This window comes from Jaculus jaculus, chromosome 5 (genome assembly GCF_020740685.1).
Source record: "Jaculus jaculus isolate mJacJac1 chromosome 5, mJacJac1.mat.Y.cur, whole genome shotgun sequence".
Lineage (NCBI taxonomy): Eukaryota > Metazoa > Chordata > Mammalia > Rodentia > Dipodidae > Jaculus > Jaculus jaculus.
Genome location: NC_059106.1, coordinates 94,802,013 through 94,823,552, shown reverse-complemented (window position 1 = coordinate 94,823,552; position 21,540 = coordinate 94,802,013). Strand labels below are relative to the sequence as shown.

Here is a 21,540-nt window from a genome sequence, read left to right as displayed (position 1 = left end):
CTGCATTGTGAATGACAGTCAAAAAGGTATTCTCTGTAAATAGAGAAATAGGGAGAGATAGATAGATAGATAGATAGATAGAGAGAATAAGAATGAGCACAAAAGACTGTTACCACATACCTCAAAATAATCATGATAGCTCAAGTTGTCTGAGTCCCTGCTATGACATGAAGCTAAGATCTTCTCATACAACATCACTAATGATCATAACTGTGGCCTATATGCCAGCTGCTCTTGTCACTCCATTGAATAGAAACTGATGGTCTGAGAAGTTAAGTGAGTCAGTCCATGTTATAGGCAGTAGGAGACAGAGTCATGACTCCAACATGGGAGAGTCAGACACCAAAGTTTCTATTTTAACTACTCTCCTTTTGTAAATATGTCACAAGAAGCAGAAATCCAAGTTTGTGGGCTGATAGTAGTTCCTGAAGGCAAGCACACTGGTGTCACAGTCTGAGTCAAAATTGGCAATAGTGTCAAATTAGAAAAAAGCTCTTGTAACTGAGTCCATTTCGCAGAGGAGCCCCATGAAACCTACAACAGCTTGGGCATTGTGCAGTTGGAGTGATCTCACATGCAACCTCTCTCACTAATTTGGGTGGGGGATATGAGTAAGGCTGCATGGAATCATGGCAAAACAGGAGTGAGATAAATTATGGGGTTGACATGTTGTAACTAATAAATAGAATCTGTTTGGCTTACAAGTATTATTAATTCACTCAAGAACCAAACTAGGGGGTGGGGAGATGGCTAAGTGGTTAAAGGTTATTGCTTGAAAAGACTGCTAGCCCAGATTCAATCCCCAGCCACCCATGTAAAGCTGGATGGGCATTCACTTGCAATGACAAGAGACCCTAGCACATGTGTGTGCATGCACACACACATGCACACACAAGTAAATACATGAGTAATTTTTCAAAATTATGGTGAAAAAACAGAATATTCAGCAGTGTTTTGCTTTAGGAGTAAAGGAATAATGGCAAATACTATTACTTTCTATTTTATGCTATCTCTGGAATTTTAAAATCAATTATACAATTAAACATAAATAAAATATCTATGCAACTTGATAGTATGTATGAAAACACTTAAAATTCTCAAATTCATTGACTCCACACTTCCACTCTTGCTACATTATTATAATTGTGGTTCAACTACTGTATACAGATGTTTCTGTTCATTTTAACATTATTTGAAGTGAGAGAAAATGTTCCATGCAGTATAATCACATCAAAGCATATTGTGTAGCCATGAAAAAACTGTTATTCACAAATAGAAAATGCTTATGCTGTAATAGTATGAGAAAGGCAGGAATCAAAATTCAGCATGCAGAGTGAACATAGTTCAGTGAAAACCCAACAATCTATTCATTAAAGACAGAAAACACATTCAAGTGTTAATGGCTGTGTATATAATTTATGGGATTATAAACATTTTTTTTCACTCAATTTCAAAAGTTCCTTTAACGAATGGTTTTTTTTTTCTATATGGGAAACAAATACACATTAAAAAATGATTGAAGTTAAAAATCTGTGTTAACTGGAGATTAGTTTAAAATTTTCCCCCTTACTTCATAGCCCATTGCCTTCATCTCCATTGCCTTTTCAGTTAGCTGGGTGTTTCCCAAGTTGGCTGCAAGAAGCTGAATGAGAATATAAGACCCAGGAGATGTGGGTTCTAGCCAGGCCAGTGCTGAAGCAGTATATTCTGCTTCTGGGTCATTTTCTCTTTGCCTGCAGATAAAAGGCAAAGAGTTAATAAACGAGGATTTTATGTATATGGGAATACAACTTGAATGAAAACTGGACTCATGGTGGCAAGCATGTGTAATGGTATTGGTGACTGTACCAAGGTTTTGCTGTCAAGTGTTACAGCTCTAAACCCTTGGCAGGCCTGAGGTTACCAACCCAGAGAGGTTGGCACAGGGAGCTAGGATGGCCAGGGCATCAGCAGATCCTTGGAGCAGGAGGTAGGGGCTTTCTGTCTCTCTGAGGTGGGAGCTAACACAAGTCTGGGTGCAGGTGCAGATACATATACCAAGCACAGGAGGCTCAAGGGGGTCTCTGGAGGCAAGACATTCCAAGCAATAGCAGTGATTGGTGGCTCTTGGGTCTGATCCCTCAAGTTCAAGGGCCTCTTGGAGGCAGAGATAGTCATAAGCCCCAGTATGAGTAGCCCCTGACAAGACCTCAGGTCCAGTAGCAGCAACACAAGTGGGGAAAGTGGCTCTGGGGATAAGTCATCCTTCTTTGAGAGTCTTTTCTTCCACATGCAGAGAGTATGTCCCTGTTGAGAAGCCTAGTGAAGGGCATATATATGGCAGACCCTGATTGGGCATGCTAATAATATGAAAATCATGGAGACCAATCAGGAAGACCTGTCAGCCTGCTAATGTTCAAAAGTTCTGTTGAACCTGCCTCTTCTCTTGTCATCATAGCAATTACCACCAAGCAGAGCTCTTTTTTTTTTCAGAAAAAATGGCCAAGCATGGTGTGGTAGTTTGAATAGATGGCCCCTAATATATGCAGTGTTTTGTTAGCTTATACTTTGGATCTGCAGCCACCTGACTAGGTGGATCTTAAGGAGTGGTGATGGGTTTGAGATTTCAATCTAAAGATATGCAAAGTGTGCCTAACTGGAGTCCCTGAAGTGTGCTGTGCTGTGTGGCTTTTGGCTTTTAGGCTTGTGCTTCTCTCCCTCTGCTTGGACATGTGGCCAGCTTCTTTTGTCATTATGGAACGTCCCATGGATCTGTAAGCTTCAATAAATCCCTTCCTCCATAACTGGGCCTAGTCTGGAAGTTCATCTCAGTGAACCTGAAGCTGTCTGCTACACATGGAGCAGCAGGGAGGTCTCTATCACTGCTGGACCACCACCAGAGGGTGAGGCCTTCTCAACTGGAAAAAACACTCAAATGTCAACAGGGTGGGGTGGAAATAGCCTGTGCTTGGCCACTTCTCAGTGTGTGTGGGGAAGGGGTGTGTGTCAGGGGGTCCCATCCCTTTTCAATATTACAACTCACTCTGGTTTCTCCATCATGAGGCCACATTACTTCCAAGCCCCAAGTTTTTTATTTTTAAAATCATCTTGGATTTCACAAGTTCCTGGGGATCCAGTGTGTAGCAGTTACTTTATCATTGTTGGGACAAAACACCCAAGCAGAAGCAGGTTATGAAAGGAAAGGTTTGTTTCCTCTGGCAGTTTCAGGGAGCAGCTTCATCATGGATACATGGAAAGCCTGATATGAGCAGACAGCAGGGAAGAAGCAGGAGTAGTGAGCCAGCTAGCACTAGCAAGTGGAGTTGGTTTTTCAAATCCCAGGGCCCATCCTCAGTGACACACCTCTTGCCAGGCTCCACCTGCCAAAGCCACCATCACTAGCAGGAGCTTACGTATGAGGGTGAATCACAAACATCACCTGCAAACCACCACAAACCACTGAGCATGTGCCATCTAATTTCTGAATGCTCCAGAACAAGCCCGTGTAACTCGAACAGTTCCACCTCTATGGTTCCATTACTGGTTTTACAGGAAACTTATAAACGCATGATGACTTTGTTGTTACGTTTTAGCACTACTGGACTACATAAACATAGACCCTGCTTTTTAAAACTGGGCTTGTGACTCCGTATGGGATCACATAAGTGAATGAGGGGTGTCACAGAAAATTTGACAATAGTAAAAGGTTTCTGAATGTGCAAAAGTCCCAAATTAATTCAAAATCAAATCTACACTGCAATGTATTTGCAGTACATTTAGCAACACTACCTGTGGCACATGGTGCGAATTACTGCAGCTTTGGTTCTGGACACACAACAAGCCTGCTCTGCAACTGTGCAGGGTTTTACGCCACAAGGCACCCAGAAAAGCCACCTGAAATACCTTTGATCAGTACAAGACTATTGCATGTCATGAATTACGGTGATTTTGTTGTACATACCAAGGTTTGTTCTTTTACAAGAATATAATGTTTTAATTATTAAAATGAAGACTTTTTAACATTTTCATACCATGTTCCTGAACATGTAAGATCAGATTAATATATCTTTGGCTTGCATTGTGTTAAGATGTTTGAAAATTTGTTTAAGTTGCAGACTTGAGTTTTTAAAAATATCATTTTAATAAATTTTGGCATAGGATTGGGATAGAATTTCCAACAATTTCTAAAATGGTCAAACATATGTCTGTCATTTTATACTATGCATTTATGGGAAGTGATGCTCTCAGCCTTGACAATTACAAAATCAAAATATTAATCAAGTCCTAAAAACATTAAAGATGCTATATGTTATACAGTATTTATTATTCAGCCAAAATTTTATTTGTCAAGAAAAATAGGCATATCCATCTCATTAGCATGCAATCTTTTTTAGCCTTTAATAAATGTTAACATTTTACATATAGTTATACTCCAAAATTATTATAAAATAATTTTTGTAATTACTTGTCAATAAATATTTGATTTATAATCCTACTTTATGTACCTGTGTATCTGTGTGTGAGGATAATATTTCTTGCCAACTTGACAAGATGTAGAATCACCTAGGAGACAAACTGCTGGTTATGTCTGTGAGATCATTTTTAAACTAGGTTAATTGAAGCAGAAAGACCCACTCCTAAATAGGGATGGGCTGGGGCTCTGGACGGAATGCAAAGGAGAAATGGAGTTGAGTACTACCATTCATCTGTTTCCTGACTATGGATGAAGTGAGATCAGCTGTTTTGTACTCCTAACACACTGTCTTCTCTACCATGAGGGACTGAAAACTCAAGCTGTGAGCCAAAATAAACCTGTCCTTCATTTCAAAAGTTGTTTTTGTCAGATATTTTGTCATAACAAGGAGACAAATAATACGAGTCATGTGAAAATTTCTTGTATAAAGTGGTTTTAAAAGAAAAACCCAGAACTAGTTTGTCTATGTTTAGATCATTCCTTTTTCTAAAATTTATCGATATATGGCTTTTATCCCCTCATCCCTGCTCTGGAGGCCCTACACAGTGGGGTTACAGAATTCACTGTGCAGTCATGAAGACCTAAGTCAGTACTTGTAGGGTAGTGGGTGGTGAGGTGGAACTGTGCCTCAGGGTAGAACCCACTCTATGGCTCTTATAATCTTTCTGTCCCCTAAATCATAGTAGACCTGTTGGCAGTCTGATTTAGTGTTGAGTTCTCTGTAGCCTCAAGATTTTTGCTTTGATGAGTTTTGATTTATCATGTGTCTATAACCATTACCCTGGAGCTGGTTGTCAGGCTAGCAGTAAGAGCAGTATTCATGTCACCACTTCCTCTACAATTTCTCCTGGGCCCCAGTAGACGTCATGGAGGTGGCATGTCTCATAGTAGACAGTCAGCTATCTTCTTGTTTTATTGATTAATCTTGGTTCTCTTCTGTTTTCTCTGCCATTATGAGCATACTAGCTTTGTACACTTCCAGGCAGGTGCCTTAGAAAGGGCTCATTCACTATTTTTTATAGTGTAATTGCTATTCCTATCTCTCTTTTATGTATTTATTTTAAAAATTTTGTTGATAACAAGATAAAGAGGCAGAGAGAATGGGCACACCAGGGCCTCCAGCCACTGCAAACAAATTCCAAATGCATGTGCCACCTTGTGCATCTGGCTTACATGGATACTGGGGAATTGAACCTCAAACCGGGGTCCTTAGGCTTCACAGGGAAGCACTTAACTGCTAAGCCATCTGTCCAACCCTCTTTTCAAACATTTTATAGAGACAGGGAAAGAGAGAGAGAGAGAGAGAGAGAGAGAGAGAGAGAGAGAGAGAGAGAGAGAGAGAGAGAGAAAGCGAGCGCATTGGTGTGCCAGGGTCTTACCCATTGCAATCACATTCCAGAGGCTTGAGCCACCTAGTGGGCATGTGTGACTTTATTCTAGCCTCATATTTGTTCATCTGTCTTGTGTGGGATCTGGAGAGTCAAACATGGGTCCTCAGGCTTCACAGGCAAGCACTGTAACTGCTAAGCCATTTCTCCAGCCCCTCCTACCTCTCTTAACAAATTTTTTTTTCTTAACAAATTTTAATTGTATTTTTGATTTTGATAAAGAATATATGACATGAAAGTTGTCTTCTTGAGTGCATGGTGCAGCATTGGTATGCATATGCATAGCATTGAATGAAAAAGGTCTCGAATTTTTCTTATTGCATGACTGAAAGTCTATATTTACTGATCAGAAATTCCTCATTCTATCCTGTCATCTCTATCACTATACTTCCTGCTTCTAATAATTAGACAGCTTTAGATATGTCATACCAGTGAAACCATAGAAATGAAACCATGCAGTATTTGTGTGACTGGCTTATTTCATGTACCATGTCTTCAAGTCTCATCTTTTCTGTAAGGTTGAGTAATATTCAATGGTATATCTCCATATTTTCTTTTTTGCTTTTGTTTATTCATTTTTTTTTTTTTTGAGATAAGGTCTCATATTGTGTAGTCCAGGCTAGTTTGTAAGTCTTCAGGTTTGAAACTCAAGGAACCTGGTAGATACTCAGTCCACATGACTGAATGTCTCAGTAGTGCCAATCCTGCACATACATGTTACTAAATTTTGGAATTTGATACTGTGATGGTTAAGTTCTGTTGTCAATTTGATCATATTAGGAATCCACAGACATTTCTCTTGGTTGGATCTCTGAAGTTGCTGCTAGGAATGATTGGTTGAAGGAGGAAGTCCTTTCTCCAGAGAAAGTCTTTCCCTCAGAGTAAGTCCTTTTCCCTGAGTGGGCAGCTTCCCAGAGAGGAGCTTTATGTAAGGAATCTCTAGGAAAAATAGAGCCCCCTTCCTCCCATCTGGCTGCTGGTGCTATTTGCTGGTGAGTGCCTTCACTTGTCTGAGCAAATAGCACATCTATCCTGTTCACACATCTATCCTTAGCCTTCTAGCATGACTGAAGACCAGCAGTTCTTTATGAAACCTTCAGGCCTTCAGTGCAGGATTGGCACTACTGAGAGATTCAGTCATGTGGACAGAGTATCTACCAGGTTCCTTGAGTTTCAAACCTGAAGACTGATACTGTTGGACTGCTGTAAGCTAATTTAATAAATTCACTTTTCAATGCAAATCATTCTATCAGTACAGATGCTATTTCTTCTAAATTTTCTGAATCTACTAATTGTAGCAACTTTTTGAGAGGGTGAAATTTATGGTTTTCATATATACCAGTATATCAGTTGTTATTCTAAATAATTTTATTTTGTTTTTAATTTGGATGCCTCATTTCCTTTTCTTGTATAATTGCTCTGGGTAGGACTTCCAGCACTATGTTTAATAGAAGTTATAAGTGTGGGCATCTTTGTCTTGTTCCTGATTTAAAAAAAAAACAAAGCTTTCAATTTTTCACCATTGTGTATGGTATTAGCAGTGGTATTGCCATATCTGGCCTTTATTATGTTGAGGTAAATTCCTTCAATTTCTGATTTGTTGAGTTGGTGCTGAATTTTGTCAAATGATATTCTAAGTAGTCACAGGGTGGCCTTGAATGCATGGTGATCCTCCTACTTCTGCCTCCCACGTGCAGGGATTAAAGGCATGCAGCACCATGCCAGGCTGTTCTTTTTGTTTGTTTGTTTGTTTTGTTTTGTTTTGTTTTTCAAGGCAAGGTCTCACTCTAGTCCAGGCTGACCAGGAATTAACTATGTAGTCTCAGGGTGGCCTCGAACGCATGGTGATACTCCTACCTCTGCCTCCCGAGTGCTGGGATTAAAGGCGTGCGCTATCATGCCCAGCTTGTTTTTTTTTTTTTTTTTAATGAGAGAAATTGAGAGTGAGAGAGCAAGAGAGAGAGAGAGATTGAGAGAGAGAGAGAAGAGAGAGAGAGAAAAAAATTGGCATGCCAGGGCCTCCAGCCACTACAATTGATCTCCAGACATGTACGCCACCTTGTGTCCATGTGTGACCCTGTGTGATTGTGTCACTTTGTGCATCTGGCTAAGGTGGGACCTGGAGAGTAGAACATGGGCCCTTAGGCTTCACAGGCAAGTGCCTTAATTGGTAAGCCATCCCTCCAGCCTCCTATAGTCATTTTTTTGCAGTATCTGTATCTTTAGTATCAGTGTAACAGTGGCCTCATAAAATGGGTTGGGAAATGTTACTTCTTCAACTTATTGGATGAATTTGAGGAAAATTGGTGTTATGTTTCCTTTGTTTGAATTCTACAGTGAAGTCTCAGTGAATGATTATTTTCTTGAGTTTTTACTGCTTTTCAGACTGATTCTCAGGGAGTCCAAGCTCCTATCAAACACACTATGTAAGAGAAGATTATCTTGAACTCTTCATCATTCTGCCTTCACCTTTCAAGTGCAGAAACTACAGAGGTGTTACATGATGTTCAACATCACAACCACTGTTTACATTTGTTTACTGTTTTATGGTTTAGGTATGTGTAGGGGTTAGAGCCCAGGGATTTTCACATGCTAGGCAAGCACTCTACTACTGAGTCCAGCCCCAGTGTTTCTTTATTTATTGAATTTTAGAAATACTTTTATTTATTTGTGAGAAGAGGGGGCGGGGAGTATGGGCATGCCAAAGCCTCTCACTGCTTACTGTAAATGAGCTCTAGAAACATGTATCGCTTTGTGAATCTGGCTTTACATGGGGAATTGAACCCAGGCCAGAAGGATTTGCAAGCAAGTACCATCTCCCCAGGATGAAGTTCTAGTTTAAAAAAATATTTAATATTTCTTGTTGGGAGGTTGAATGTTTGCAGAGGTATCCATATCTTCTAGGTTATTCAAGTTAATGGTATGTAATTGCTCATAGTAGTTTCATAGCTGTTTTCATTTTATAACATTGGTCATAATGTTCCTTCTTTCATTTCTAATTTTACTTCTGAGTCTCTCTCTCTCTCTCTCTGTCAGTTTCTCTCTTAGACTAAAAATTTGCAGTTTTTGTTGATGTTTTCAAAAATCAATTCTCCGTTTCATTCCTCCTTCATTTTTACTGTTCTCTACTTCAGTAAATTCTTCTTGCCTTTATTATTACTCCTGCTAATTTTGGTCATATTTTACTTTAATTGTTTAGTTTTTCAAGGTGTAAACATCTTTGAGAGTTGCTTTGTTTCATAAAATAGGCATTTGTTGTAATAGATTTCCTTCTTAGAATAATTTGCTGAATAATTAATGTTTTTGCATTGTGTTTTGTTTCCACTTGTCTCAAAATATTTTCAAATTTGCATTTTGATTTCTTCTTTAGTCCTTTAGCTATATAAGGGTATACTATTTAATTTCTATGTATTAGTGAATTTCTTGACTTTCGTTTCATTTTTTAAAATTAATTCATTTTTTATTAATTAGTTTTGTACTCAGTGAATAGTCAAGTTGGTACCATTGTTAGGCTCATCCATGTCCTACCCCCTTCCCCTGGGCCCTCCTTGTTGAGGTATATGGGTCATGCATTGTGGAGTTAGCCCACAGTTATGGGTAGGAGAAATGTCTCTGCGTATCATGACTCAACATGACATGTGGCTCTGACATTCTTTCTGCCCCCTCTTCCACAAAAATGAGCCATGTTGGGTTCATTTTTGGTCTGCTTCAGTGATGATGTGTTGGGGGCCTCTGGGTCTCTGGATGTCTGATTTGGTAGGAGTTGATCATTCTCTGTGTTGATCTCCTTCATCCTTGTGCTGGTTCCCAGTTCACCAAGAAAACAGCACCTTTGCTTGTTTTGCCAATTGTTCTTAGTTTCAGCTGGGGCCCTTTTGAGGTATGATGGGGTGGTTCTCTCCTTAGGATCTACGTCTATCTGAAAAAGAGAAGCAGATTCTCCAATGGAGAGTAAAGGTAGCACATTTATTGACACATTTTACAGCTATAATTACTTTTTACATTTGCCTTTCATATATAACATCACAGTTCAATGTAACTTATATACTATCATGACAGTATTCTATATTTCATTACATATTTAACATCAAATATTTTATTTTTATATGCTTTTATGTTAGTTTCTACCATCATTCAATTGAACTTGAAGGACTCTTTCCATTGCATTTGTATGAGGAAGTCTAGAGGTGATGAACTCCCAGTGTCTATCTGGAAACATGTTTCTCTTTCATTTTTGAGAGAGAGTTTTACCAGGCATAGTATTCTTGTGGGCATACATTTTTTCTTTCAGTATTTCATATCATCCCACATCCTTCTGCCAGCAAGCTTTGCACTGAGAAATCTGTGCATATCCTTTCTGATTCTCCTTTGTATGTGATATGTCACTGTTCTTGTGATGCTTTTTAAACCCTGTCTTTGAATTTTGACAACTTGTTGTAATTTTTTGTATTTACTTCTGGAATTAATCTTAGCTAAAGTCCTTTGACTTCATGAGCCTGGATGTCCATTTGCTTCCAGAAGTTTGGCCTATTATTTCTTTAGATAATCTTTTATTATCTTCTTTCCTTTCTCTCTTATGCTGGCAATTGAACCAGACCAAGTTTGTGTAATTTACTATTAAACTATAGTCCTAGCCCTCTCTTTTCTTTCTTGAACTCTCTTCTTGACTTGATGATGTCCTCTAATTTCCTTAGGCTTCCTTACTTTTATTGTTACTTTTTGACTTGGCAAAAATCAGTTTCATGTCTTTGAATTTATTGGTCCAATCGGGTTGATGAAGTTGCTATTGAAGCCCTCTTGTGAATTCTTCAATCTAGATATCATCAGGTTTAAAGTTTCTGTTTAGTTGTTTAAATCTTCTCCAACAAGAGGCGATACTCCCATTCTGTTTTCTTCCTTGAGTGGATAGGATAGCTTTGTTATGGTTGTTTTGAATTGTTTGCTAGGTAATTCATAAACTCCATTAACTTTCAGTTAGTATTTGGAGATTTATTTTGTTCCTATGATTGGGCCATGTCTTCCCATTCCTTTATATGCCTTATACCTTTGTACTTGGAGTTGTAGATTTGAAAAATGCTAATTTTTCTGACTCTATACAATGACTTTATACATGAAAAGGTCTTTGCCAGTCTTCCCAGTTAAAAATTCTGAAGACCTCTAAAACTTTTTCTGTACTTATGTATATAATCTCCAATCATAGAGGATTTTCCCTTTGTTTGTTTTTTGAGAGTTTGTAGTCTCTTGCTCCCTCTGGTGTCTTTCTTCAGTATTACAAGTTCTATAGGACTATTACAGGTCCCAGGCCAACAAGATATACTGGTTTCCCATGGGGAATCTGAGGTAGATAAACTAGAAACTAGTCTCTCACCAAACTCCACTCATCTCTTTTCCTCTCCAATGACACAGGCTGGGTGCTTACTCTTGATGATAGCAAACTATGCTGATTTCTGTCTTGGTGTGCCAATTTCTCTGGTACAACTACAGCTGCTGAGCTCACCTTTGTTCTTCTCAGCATGCTCACTGTGAATTAAGTGAAATAGAAATTACTCCATCAGGCAGCCCTCAGAAGACAGCACCTTGGACATACATGATCCTCCTTTATTAAGTCCCAAAGAAGCATAAATTGGGGATTTGTCCTCAGAATTTTGCTCATCTGGGGGAAGAGATAACATATTTGAAATGAAATGGCTTCTGTTATTCATATCTCCTCCTTTATCCCTTCCTCACACAGCTTTTTCTTAGATTGATATATGTTGCATAGGCTAATCTTGAACTTATGATCCAACCAGCCCAGTCCCCTGAGTGTCTGAGATACTTGTACCACTGTGCATGGCATACCAATTCAATATAACTATTCTTGGCTTTGAGTATTGAATTTCTGGGGTTCTCCTAAAATGCCCCCAACACATATTTTGACTTTTAGTCAGTTTCTCTGTCTGTGGGGTTAATGAGGTCTGAGGCTTCTTCTCGTGTCAGCTTGCCAATGTCACTTTCTCCTATCTCTTAAATACTGAGAAATGGAAACTCATGTACATGACACCATCCTTGCCTTCTTCACATTTTTTACTGTGATCTGTGTACAGTCCTCCCAACTCCTTCCACAACATTTCCCAGTAGGCCCTAAGTTTCTGTGAATAAACGTGGGTGGTAGCAATTTTTAATTGTAGGGACTGTTGCTCTGGGTCTTCATTGGAGAACCATGTAGATCATAAATAGAAGAAAGACCTGTTCAAAAATATATGGGCACGTCTGTCACGCAGAATCTAGTATTGAGATGGGCATTTTCAACTGAGCATCTCTTCTCATGCCAAAGTCTCTGCAGACCTTAACTAAAAAATTTATCCCTCTCTTACTTTTGGTTCTTATACTTGCCAATGTCAAAAATAGTCTCTATTTTGGAATGAGAGAAATATTGAGACAGTAATAACACTTCAGTAAAAGAAAAGGCAGATAAATTAACTTAAAAAATCTTTCTTCACGAGCCGGGTGTGGTGGTGCACGCCTTTAATCCCAGCACTCGGGAGGCAGAGGTAGGAGGATTGCCATGAGTTCAAGGTCACCCTGAGATGACAGAGTTAATTCCAGGTCAGCCTGGACCAGAGTGAGACCCTACCTCGAAAAACAAAAACAAAAACAACAAAAAAAAAATCTTTCTTATTCAAAGGCTTAGATATGGTAGAATGGAGAATCACTTTCCAGTGTCTGTAGAATTTTTCTTCTTGCTACTGTCTCCTAATGGGGTTTCAAGAATCCATCCATTTACAAGGATCTGACTGGTCCTTATAGCCATTGCACATGGAAGGTAAAGAAAATTTTGCAACAGTCAAATTTAAAGTTAATCTTGAACTTGGGTATAGTGCACAGGAATATTTGTGAAAGGTGATACGATTACTTTTAACTTAGTATATGGACCAAGAAGTTTTTCAAATGGTGAAAAGTAGAGAAGTAGTAATTTATGCAAAATAGTTTGTAAATATTTGTATATTGTATTATATCATAATTCTTTTACAATATTTGAATATTATGCATAACATTCACAGATATTTATAAATCAAGTTAATTGTAATAATTTTTATTGATTATTCAATGTGGTTCTGCCTCTGAAGAATGAGATTTATTAAATTAAAATTAATACAAACTTAGTTTGGAGAGGTTGCTTAGTGGTTAAGGCACTTGTCTGGGAAGCCTTAGTACCCAGGTTCAATTCCCCAGTACCGAATAAGCCAGATGCACAAGGTGACTCATGCATCTAGAGGTCATTTGCAGAGGCTAGAGACCCTGGTATGCCCGTTCTCTCTCTCTCCCTTTCTCTCTCTCTCAAATATATAAGATAAAATAAAGTATAATTAAAAAATTTAATATAAAATTAAGAGTTTCAATGCATTATGAATGATTGTGTAATTCTGCATTATTCTTAAAGAAATAAAAGTAATGGGCAATCTTGACTATAGAAACATGAGACTGCTTAAATGAGGTAAAGAATAGTAAACTTTTTAGAATTTGATTATAGTGTTTCATAAATGATATATGTCTTTATTTTCTATTCATCAAGACAAAATCAGGAAATGCACAATTGTGCCAAAGTCTTACTTTTGATGTCATGTTTATTTAATCCAGTCTCTCTCCTGCATCATCATGAAGATACAATCCTTCCCAGAGCTCCAATCTGGTGAGGATATCTACATATATTCAAAATATCAAAACAAATTTCAATATTATCATTGTTGAAGAAAGAGTACTTTCAAAATGCCTCCCACTTTAAAAATATTATTTATTTGTAAGCAGAAAGAGACAGAGATAAGAGAGACAGACAGAATAGGTGTACTGGGGCCTTTAGATACTACAAATGAACTCCAGACACATTGGCACTTTGTGCATCTGGCTTTACATGGGTACTGGGGAATTCCAGGTAGTTAGGCTTTTCAGGCAAGTGTCTTAGCCACTGAACAATCTCTCCAGTCCTTTCTTTACAAACTTCTCACTTTTTTTAAAAAAAGAAAGAAAATCAACTGCAATTTGACAAAAAACTAAAGTGTAAGACCTGAAATTATGACACAGTAGAAGAAAACATAAGGAACTGCTTCAGGTCATTGTCACAGACAAGAATCCTTTGGAAAAGATCCTATACATACAGGAACAAAACAAAGGGATTAGAATGCACTAAGAAATGCCAGCATAGCAAGCAAAAAATAGAGAAGCTGAGTGAATGAAAGGACATCTTTACACACCATGAATCTGACAAGTGATTGATACTCAGAATTTATAAAGAATTCCAAAAATTCAAATGAAAAACAAAAAGAAGTAAAAATATTTAAAAAAATGGACAAAGAGGACTTTTGGGTAGAGATGGCTACATAGGAGTCACACCAATCCAGCCTAGGAAGGGATTTGAGAAAAACTACACCAAAACGTACTCTTTGTCTGAAAAGTGAAGAGGTACAGGTTTTTATTGGCCAGCAGAGTAGCAGGAGAGACTAAGATCTATCAGAAAGGAGGAAATTGGCCAGAATCCCACTAAGGAGCTTTCAGACTGGGAAACCACCTGCCCTGACACATGGATCTGCACACCTGCCTCATGCCCAGCTACAGGAACAGAGAACAAAGGGGAGTTTCAAACTTCATCAGCCTCCTGGCAAAGTTAAGAAACCTGAAAAGGAGAAGCAGAGGAGCTGCTTAAGGGGACACAACCACAACAAGCTGAGTACAGCCAGTAAAATTGCAGGCTTCCTGCACTCTTCCATCCCCCAACTCACAGCACTATGACCCTCGGAGAACACATTCGGCTCCCGCGGCAGGGCACCCACACAGGCAATCAGAACACTAGATTCATAGCACGACAAGGAAAGATGAGGTGGGCATACTGGTGACATTGGTAGCCACCCCAAAAGATAATGAGGCTGACTGACAAAAATGCAGATAGAAAGTCCTGCACTGGAAGTGCTAATCCCTTTCATGTCAGGACAGGTTATGGAGTATATATATTTGGTTGGCTTTACTGTAGTCAATCAAGATGTATTTGGGGATTGACTATTGTTTCCTTTAATGCTTTCAGATTCTTAAGACTTTTGTCTTTTGCTTCTGTCATTTTTGGAGGCAGGGTCTGATTCAGACCCAGGCTGACCTGGGACCCATTTCAGAAGAGAAATCTCAACCTCCCAGCTGATAGGATTAAGGGTGTAGAGCAACCCACACCCTTAGGGATTTTGGTTTATAAGGTTATCTGTTTGTTTTAATACCCACATTTGCATACTCTGTGCTGTTTTTTAAAAAATACACTGTTTATTTATTTTGGTTTTTATTGAATGTGTATAATGCTCAGTAGAATTTTAGAATTTGCCAGTAAATTGCTCCACCCTGCCCTCTAGAATACTTGAAAAGCAGACAAATTCAGCACCTAGGATTACTTTTGAAGTTAGATTGGAGTACATGAGCTATGCTTGGCACCATAAGCTCCTACTCTGAAAGTACATGAAGGTGGATTTTCAAAACTAAAAGCATCACAGATTATTAGGACCCCTAGCATCAAATCAACTCAGGATTCAAAAGTCTCAACATTATAAAACAAGAAACACAAAGAATCAAGACAATACAATCCAAGCAAAAATAATAAATCCATTAGAAGTGGCCTCCAATGAGACTGTTTTAGGTGAAAAGCCTGACAAAGATTTCAAGAACATGATTTTATCTATACTCAAAGATATCAAAGGAATCAAAGAAGAAAACAAATGATTAAAAAAGAAAGCAAACTCCTGGAGGAATTCCAAGAGAATTCAGGAAATATGCTTAATGAAATAAGGAAGTCATTACAAGACATGAGTAAGGAAATAAAAATACTGAAGAAAAACCAGGCAGAAATACTAGCACTGAAAAACACAGTCAGTCAAATAAAAACCTCTGTGGAAAGTCTCACTAGTAGAATGGATGAAGGTGAGAAGAGAATATCTAAACTAGAGGACCAGGTGGCAGATATAACACAGTCCAACAAAGAGAAAGAGGATAATAGGAAAGTATGAATAGGAATTTCAAGATATCTGGGACACAATGAAAAGATCAAATATATGAATTCAGGATACAGTATAAGAAGAAGAATTTCAATCCAGAGGCTCAGTAGGAATATTCAACAAAATCATAGAAGAAAAAATTTTCTCAAATTGGAATGAAGCCAGCATCAGCCTGATACCAAAACCAAAGACAAAACAAAATAAGAAAATTACAGACAATCTCTCTCATGAACATAGATGCAAAAATTCTGAACAAAATATTGGCAAATAGAATACAAGAATATATCAGAAAGATTCACCCCAACCAAATAAGCTTTATCCCAGAGATGCAAGGATGGTTCAACATATGCAAATCAATACGTGCAATACACTATATAAATGGAATGAAGGGCAAAAATAACATGATCATCTAAACAGTTGCAGAAAATTCATTTAACAAAATCCAACATGTCTTCATGATAAATGTCCTAGAGAATCTGGGAGTAGAAGGAACATATCTCAACATAATAAAAGCTGTTTTTTATGTCAAACCTATAGGCAAAATAATACTAAGTGGGGAAAAACTTGAAGCTTTTCCATTAAATTCTGGGACAAGGCAAGGATGTCAACTTTCTCCACTTTTATTTAATATAGTCCTGGAAGTCCTAGATATAGCAATAAGGCAAGAGACACTCATAAAAGGGATACAAATTGGGAAAGAATAGATCAAATTATCATTATTTGCAGATGATATGGTTCTATACATAAAGGACCCTAAATACTCTACCATCAAACTGTTAGAGCTGATAAACACTTTTAGCGATGTATCAGGATACAAAATAAACACATATTGGGAACATACATGTGGAGGATGAAATCAGGGAATCTCCCATTCACAATTGTCTGAAAAAAAAAAAAAATAAAGTACCTTGGAATAAACCTAACCAAGGAAGTGAAGGATTTCTACAATGGGAGCTTTAAAACATTGAAGGGAGAAATTTTGGAAGATACTAGTAAATGGAAAGACATTCCATGTTCTTCGATTTAAAGAATCAATATTGTGAAAATGTCAATCTTAGCAAAAACAATCTACACATTTAATGTAATCCCCATTAAAATTCCAATGACATTCTTCAGGTAAATATAAAAAAATTACAAAGCTTTGAATAGCCAAAACAATTTTAAGCAACAAAAATAAGGTTAGTGGTATCACCATACTCAATTTTTAAGCTACGTTACAAAGCCATACTAACAAAAACAGCATGACACTTGCATAGATCAATGGAACAGAATAGAGGACCCAGATGTTAATCCAGGCAGCTACAGCCATCTAATTTTTGACAAAAATGCCAAAAATATTCACTGTAGGAAAGACAGCCTCTTCAACAAGTGGTGCTGGGAAAATTGGATATCTATATGTAGAAGGATGAAAATAGATCATGTCTTTCTCCGTGCACGAGAATCAAGTCCAAATAAATCAGGGAATTTAATATCAGACCCAAAGCTCTGAAACTGCTAGGGGAAAAGGTAAGAGAAACCCTTCAACATATTGGCATAGGCAATGACTTTCTGAACATGACCCCAATTTCTCAGGAAATAAAACCACTAATCAACTAATGAGATCTCATGAAATTACAAAGCTTTTATACAGCAAAGTACACTGTGCATAGAGCAAAGAGACAACCTATAGAATGGGAGAAAGTCTTTGCCAGCCACACATCTGACAAAGGATTAATATCCAGTATATACAAAGAACTCAAAAAACAAAACAATAAGAAATCAAACCATCCAATTAAAAAATGGGCTATGGAACTAAATAGAGATTACTCAAAATAAATACAGATAGCATATAAACATATAAAAATTTGTTCTGCATCCTTAGCCATCAGAGAAATGCAAATTAAAAATACTTTGAGATTCCATATCACTCCTGTCAGAATGGCTATCATCAAGTAAACAAGAGACAATAAATGTTGGCAAGGATGTGGACAAAGGGGAACCCTTCCACACTGTTGGTGGGAATGTTGTCTGGTACAGCCATTATGGATATCAGAGTGGAGGTTCTTGAGACAGCTAAAAGTAGATTTATCATATATCCCAGCTATAGCATTCCTAGGTATATATCCTAATGACTTGTCTCATATCTCAGATACTTGCACAACCATGCTTATTGCTGCTCTATTCACAATAGCTTGGAAATGGAACCTGACTAGATATCTTTCAACAGCTGAATGGATAATAAAGCAGTGGTAGATTTAAACAATGGGGTTTTATTCAACAGTAAAGAAAATTGAAATTATGAAATTTTCAGGGAATCAGATGGATCTGAAAAGGATTATGCTAAGTGAGGTAACCCAGGTACAGAAAGCCAAATGTCACATATTCTCTCTCATTATCTCTCATTATGTTGATCCTAGCTACAAATATTTAGACTTATGTGTGAGCTGGAACCAAAAATCAGTAGCAGAGGCCAGTAAGCTAGACAAAGGTTATAAGGGAGGGAGGAGAGGGAAGGACTTTGGGGGCTGATATTGTATATATGTAAATAGAAGAACAGATCTCAGTTAGTGGAATGACCCAAAAGAAGCCAGGGGAAGAGATTGAGTAAGAGAAGTGTGGAGGGAGGGTCAATCAATATTCAAGATATTCTGAATAAGCATGTGAAGGCCTACTTTTTTTGGATAATGACAGATCCAGAAGCCATTGATGACTACTAGAACATTTTCAGCACCAGGAATGGGATACCTTCCAGTGAGTTTTTGGCCAGGGACATTCCTGTTGCCTCTGAAACATTATAGACTATTGCCAAGGACCTGGGTTTCCCATGAGTGACAGATGGTAAGACCTCATTTCTGAAAGCTTCACATGCCTGTGCAGCAAGGTCACTGAGAAATCAAGCTGGGGCTGAACAGAAAACCTTCTCCCTGTAGATCAGCCAACTTAAAGCTAGAAAAAGCTACACTGCATGCAACCTGATGGGGACAGAAGTCATCAGTGGTGAAAACAGTGGACACTGGAAGCTTCAAGTTTGGCCAGACTGGCCAAATTACCCAATGGGTGCAATAGTGGCATGTCTGATCTGGGGAAACCAACTGCTCCCTAATTGACTGGAGGCCTGTTCCAGGGGACGGAGTACATTCCTAGTACTGGGAACCTAATAAAAAGGCTATGGCAGGGGAGGTCCTGAGCCTTAAGGGCATAGCAGCCCCACCACTACTACACTTAATGTTCATATTCATATATTAATGCTACTCTCACTTTTGGTTGGAGAAGCTTCTCTTTTCAGATGGTGGTGACCACTGGGTTGACACAAAAGGCACCACGGTGCTGAGAAGACGTGACAGAAAAGTTCCCAGCACTGAAACATCTCTAGCAATCTCCAAGGCTCAGGGTCCATTGCAAAAGAAGTATCAGAAAGAATGTAAGAGCCAAAGGAAGGGTACTACTCCTTACAATGCAACTCTCCAGAAAGAAATTGGCCTTGATATCCATGACCTTGCAGTGCCTAGCAATACCTTCACAAGATTATAATAGGAGAAAAAGATGATGACATCAAAATAAAAGAGTGACTAATGGAGAGAGGGAGAGGGAGGGGATATAATGGAGAATGAAGTTGTAAAGGGGAGAGTGGGGGAGGAGGAAGGGGAAGGAGTTATCTTGGTTTACTTTCTGTAAGTATAGAAGTTGTCAATAAGAAAAAAAAAAGACATTTGAAAGGACAAAAAAAAAAAAAAGAAGAAAAATAAAAAGAAAAGAAAAAATGGACAAAGACCCAAATAGACATTTCTTGAAAGAAAACACACAAAACGTGAATGGATACCTAAAAATGTGCTCATTATCACTAACCATCAGAGAAGGGCAAAGCACAACCACTGGGAGGGGTCATTTCTATCCACTAGGAATAGCTACTATCAACACCACTAAAGATAACAAGTGCTGGCAAGAATGTGGATAAAAGTGAATACTTGCCTACTGTTGGTAGGAATGCAATTCAGTGTAGTCATTGAACTTTACTTTTGTGTTTTTAAAAACATTTTCATTGGGCTGGAGAGGTGGCTTAACAGTTAAGGTACATGCCCTCGAAGCCTAAGAACCCAGGTTCTATTCTCCAGTTCTCATGTAAGCCAGATGCACATGGTGGCACATGCATCTGGAGTTCATTTGCAGGCCCTGGTGTGTCCATTCTATCTTTTTGTCTCTAATAAATAAATAACATTAAATCTTAAAAAAACAAAACAAAACAGTTTTAATTGATTTATTTGCAAGCAGAGAGAAAGGAAAGAGAAGAGAAAAGAAGAGAAAAGAAGGGATAGAATGGGCATGCCAGGACCTCCAGCCACTTCAAATTAACTCCAAAAGCATTTGGTACTTTGTGCATTTGGCTTTACATAGGTACTGGGGAACTGAACCTGGTTTATTAGGATTTGTAAGCAAGCACCATAACTGCTGAGCCAGGCCAAACTTTACTTTTAACTGGCAAATAATAATTATAATCATTGTTGTTTAAACTGTTTTACATTTGTAATTAAAAATGTTTGATCAGCATGCATTATGTTTGTGTATAGATGTGTATTTTCTTTCTTTGTTTTTGAGGTAGGGTCTCCCTCTAGCCCTGGCTGACCTGAAATTAACTAGGTAGTCTCAGGGTGGCCTCGAACGCATGGCTATCCTCCTACCTCTGCCTCCTGAGTGCCTTGGATTAAAGGTGTGCACCACCATGTCCGGCAAGATGTGTATTTTGCATATATATGTGTACATGTCCAGGTGTGTGTCATGCATGTGTGTGCAGGCACATGTATGAAAGTGCTGAGGTTGTGTACACATATGTATGCACATGGAGGTAGAGGTTGCTACTGGGAGTCTTTCTCAGTCACTCTCCATCTTATTTTTTTTGAGACTGGGTCTCTTGCTGATTTGGAAACTCACTGATTTGGCTAGTCAGGCTGGCTAGCCTAGCCTTTGGCTAGGGTTTGTTATGCCTCTGCCTCCTAAAACTGGGATTACAGGTGTGCACTGCTGTGCCTAGTTTTCACATGGGTGTTGGGGATCCAAACTCAGGTCTTCAGGCTTCTGCAACCAGAAGTTTACGCACTGAGCCATATTTTCAGCCCTACATTTTTAATAGTTCTAAAAGTCATTTGGATTTGCTTATATCACCTTCTTGTAAAAGATACACTTTTTATTGTGGTTGTTAAAATGTTAGGAGATTATTAAAAATTCTTGCTAAAAAATTGCACATAGTTATTTCAGACATAAAATGTCTGATAATGATGCTGTAGTTACAGATGCCAGATCCATTCCTTCATTATGATTTGTGAAAGAAATTTTAATGTTTGCTATTAAATATATATAACATTTTTAAAATCATGTATTTTGTAAAACCAAATGTGTATTTTCATAAATCAAATTTCATAAATCAAATTCAAAACTAAATTTCCTTTTATGCTTCATGAGGTCATTATATATGAGCACCATGACATTAAAAAAGAAGGTTTTGGGCTGGAGAGATTGCTCAGTGGTTAAAAACCATTGGCTGCAAAGCCTGATGGACCAAGTTCAATTCCCCAGTATCTAGGTAAATCCAAATGCACAAAGTGGTACATGTGTCTGGAATTCACTTGTAGTGGCATGAGGCACTGGTGCATCATTGTCTCTCTCACTCTAGCTCCCCTGCCTCTCTCTCTCTGCTTGAAAGTAAATAAATAAAAATATTTAAAAA

The 21,540-nt window shown here is 38.2% G+C and overlaps 1 long non-coding RNA gene across 2 annotated transcripts in view; it reads left to right on the top strand.

The window, feature by feature from the left end:
* The window catches only part of LOC123460640, a 213,128-nt gene that overhangs the window by 13,449 nt on the left and 178,139 nt on the right, over positions 1-21,540 (top strand). The window contains exon 4 of one of the 2 annotated variants that reach the window (XR_006637147.1): positions 2,682-3,930. The exons of the other annotated variant lie outside the window; for it this stretch is intronic. This is a non-coding gene — a long non-coding RNA (uncharacterized LOC123460640). Of the gene's footprint in view, positions 1-2,681; positions 3,931-21,540 lie in introns of those variants that run through there. 2 annotated transcript variants of the gene reach the window in all.